The 3,797-nt window shown below is 46.4% G+C and overlaps 1 pseudogene; it reads left to right on the top strand.

Moving 5' to 3' along the window:
- The first annotated feature begins 902 nt into the window (after positions 1–902).
- On the top strand, positions 903–2,217 carry LOC119350725 (annotated as a pseudogene).
- The last annotated feature ends 1,580 nt before the right edge of the window (positions 2,218–3,797 follow it).

Here is a 3,797-nt window from a genome sequence, read left to right as displayed (position 1 = left end):
AGGGTTATTGGGGATCGGTTAGAAATGCCCTAAACAAGCTCGAGCCTGCTTTGTGCCGAGACAGAAAGATGTGCCAACTCCCAACGCTCATATACAATAGTGTACTGCAACCCAGCCATCCTATAAATTTCTTTAATGAGTATATGCTGTATTTATCGAACAATGTAAAATCAGCAACTCATTTTCTTTTTTGAGGAAAAGAGTGATACAAATCACTCAAATGGTACATTACAACAGTCATTTAGATTTTAAGAGAATCTCTGGCCGCTTCTGGGACACTAGCCAGTAGATATTGATCTCCCTCTGATTTTGCTATAACAGCCAAGTTGTTGTGAGCCACCTTATTATGATCCCTTTTGCCGAGTAAATTGCCAAAAATCACCACAATTGTGTCTGACAATATCAGGAACCACCGTTTTCATTCTCGCAAAGAAAATGAACCGCCGTTTTCATAAAAATTTGCTGAAAATATCAATTTTGAGTAATTGTTTGCTGAAAGCACTAAGAACAACAACGCTTGACCATGTTTTAGCACAAAAAAACTGACAATGAAACCAATCCATCAGGGCCACGTGGCATGGGATAACGGTTGGAGAGGCGGGGTTGCTGCCATATGGTCGCTCATAGAAAGAGAAAATAAAAATATCTGGATAAAGAATAAGATAAATTTGTTTTGTCTTTTTTAGGGTTAAATAAATTTCTTTTATCTAACGCACGTCACGCTGAGTACTCTCCACAAGTCTCGAGAAAAAAAAAGTTGTGGCAGGATTAGCTCATGGAAAAGAATACGGGAAAGACTAAATCTCTGGAAAAAGTCTATATATTTCCAATCAAGACCCAATCAGCGGTTGCAAAGAAACGCACGATCGCTCGCGCGCCGGCCCTACGCACTGAAGATCTACATGGAGACGCTGCCGGACGACGTGGTGGTGGAGATCCTGGTGCGCGTGACGGATGTGGCAGCCCTCTTCCGCTGCGCCGCGACGTGCAAGCGATGCGGCCTTCTCGTCGCCGAGCCGTCTTTCCTCTGCCGCCGCTGGCCGGAGGGCGTGAGCCGCCCGTCCTCCCTGCTCGGCTTCTTCTCCGTGCAACAACCCCGTGAAGAACCAACAGAAGGGAGCTCTACGGCTACGCCCATCTCGCCCTACACCCCGGCGCCATGGTCCCTCCCCCCTCGGACAGGGCAACCGCTTCCCCAATTTTCCTGGTCCTCGCGGCACCCAGGCAGCGCTGCTCACCTCGCGCCGCGGCCTTCTTGTTGGGCGCAGGGTCCGACTGGACGAACCCGGCAATGGACACATGAAGACCATGATCCTGGAATTGTGCGATCCAATCGCCGGTAAAAGCCACCGGCTGCCTGCGTTGAAGAGCAATAGACATTTCCGAATAGAAGGATGTGCCCTTCTAACCGGTGCGGATTGTTGCCCGGCCAAAAGGCGAGAGGCGCCAGCGGCGTTCCACTCGTCCTTTTTCAAAGTGCTAATCATCGCCGCCGATCGAGATGAGCCACGGCACAGTCTCCACGTTTTCACTTCGACCGAGTCGGGCTCGAGCTGGAGCACGCCTAGGGAGTGCTTGGACACTTTGGAATTGGAGCACGGCACGCGTCTGGTGTCTCAGAAGACGAGCGCTATTGTGTGCCAAGGCGTCGCACATTGGCTCTTCAAGAATACGTCCAACTTGTACGCACTCAGCGTGTGCGGTAAGACCACGGAGATGTCCTTAACAAGGCTCCCAGTCAAACCGGACCAAACTCCGCCCATTCTTGGAGTCACTGATGACGGGGCGCCATCGTTGCTTCGCTTGGACGGGCAATGCACCATGCTAGAGATCTGGACACGCCGGAGTGACAACATGAGTGGAGTTAGCAACACAGACCGTTGGCATCGCACCAAGATGATCGAGTTACAGCCACCCGAGTGGGGCAAGATGGACCAGCTGCAGTGCCTGTGCGCGGGTGAAACGAGCGGCATACTGCTCATCAAGGACAATCAAGAAGACATGTACATCGTAGATCTCCAAACAGGAGCAATGGAGGCGGTCACTAACTGGTTTCGCGGCATTGTCATGATGGCTATCCCTTTTGAGATGGACTGGCCAGCCTTCTTCACGCGCCACTTGGCAAACACTAGGGTCAAGCGAAGCAATCCGAGAGGAGCTCTATCGAAAATTGGAGGAGTTCTATCAAAAATTGCTGACCTTTTGGGGGACCAATAGCTGTGTCACTTATCATTGGGCTATGAGCTCTGCTATGAGCTGGGCCTAGTAAGATCTACATGAATCTAAGTTCTGCCTCGAAGATTTCACAAACTTGCAAGTTAATGAAGTAACCTACACATTGGATACGGCATTGAGCAGCGTCAAGGCAAGAAACAAATGTTGCAAGGATTGTCGTGCTTCATCAGATGAAGAGCATAAAACAGTCATGTGCAGATTAATTTTTTCTTGTGATCCAGAATAATGTTGCCTCTGTGTTTTATTGTCAGTTTTAACTTTAACCTCTGCTTGTTAAGACTTAGGTGTGCTAGCTGAACCTTTGATATTCTGTTGAACAAAGAGTATTGAGTGCTGAATAGTATGCCTGTGAAAAATATTTATGGCTGTGAAGAATGTTTTGTTCAACAGAGGCAACGTTTACGATGCTCATCCATATCGAGAAGACTTCTCTTTTACCGTTAAATCACTCTTGTTTTTCTTCTTGGTCTTCCACCGTTATGCAGGAGACATGTCCCATCAAATAAATCCAGAATATTTTATATGTGAGAAATTTAACAAAACTCGATATAAATTAACTGGAAGTTGATTTTCGCACCAAAGCACAAATGGCAAAACTATAAAACATATGGATTGTACCACCGTCAGTTTGGGACACTTTGGTCTTTTTATATTTCATGATGAACATTACAAAAAGAACAGAAATACTCCCTCTATAAACATATGTAAGACATTTTTTATATTTGTTTACAGAGGGAGTACCAAGTATTCTTAACTGGAAGACGAAATGAAAAAATAAACCCTTGGATGCTCGGTTTTTCATATAGTGAGGAATAATTCGGTGGCAAACAGTAATATATATCAGGAAACAAAGAACTTTAACCATTTACATACTAACTAGCAAAAATATTCATGCGTTGCAACGGGAAGAAAACATATTATATACTTCTCGCACAATAAGCATGTTTCACAAAACACACCCTCCCCATACCACCTCCACTTGTGCTTTGTCCACATGCCTCTTGGTTTTGAAACCCTAGCTCGAATCCTCCCATAGTTGTGCACACGATACGTACAAAACTATCACACAAGCAAGCAGGCAGACTGCTTGATTGATGTGCACGTAGACTATGTATACGGCTGCTCTGGCTAGCTAGCTTTGCTATGGATCGAAACGATCTTTGACGGAGCGACTTTCTCATAACTTCAGATTGGGTCTCTCGGTGGAACCTAAGGATTCGATGGAAACTGTTTTTGCAGTGCGTGACTTGCATAGCAATTGGTATCTAGAGCCTCGACGATCTACGATCTACGATGGGGACAACGACAAATAGTCGGTCAACTCCAAGTCCGGCAACAACGGTTCCAAGGCGAATAAGAACGGCGACAAGATGAAGAAGGGTGGCAAGTCAGCGACTAGTGGTGGCGGAATGGGCGGCGCCAACATACTCAACATCCCCATCCAGTACCCGATGCTCACCGACGCCAACTACGACGTTGTCAATTGTTTTTGTGTTTGGCGCTTGTATGAATTTCATTGAAATTGCGTACGTAAAGAACGTTGTCTTTTCTCTCGTGCTAAA

The sequence above is a fragment of the Triticum dicoccoides genome, chromosome 1B (genome assembly GCF_002162155.2).
Source record: "Triticum dicoccoides isolate Atlit2015 ecotype Zavitan chromosome 1B, WEW_v2.0, whole genome shotgun sequence".
Taxonomy (NCBI): Eukaryota; Viridiplantae; Streptophyta; class Magnoliopsida; order Poales; family Poaceae; genus Triticum; species Triticum dicoccoides.
Note: the sequence above shows the minus strand (reverse complement) of the source record. Positions and strands in the feature narration are given on the sequence as shown.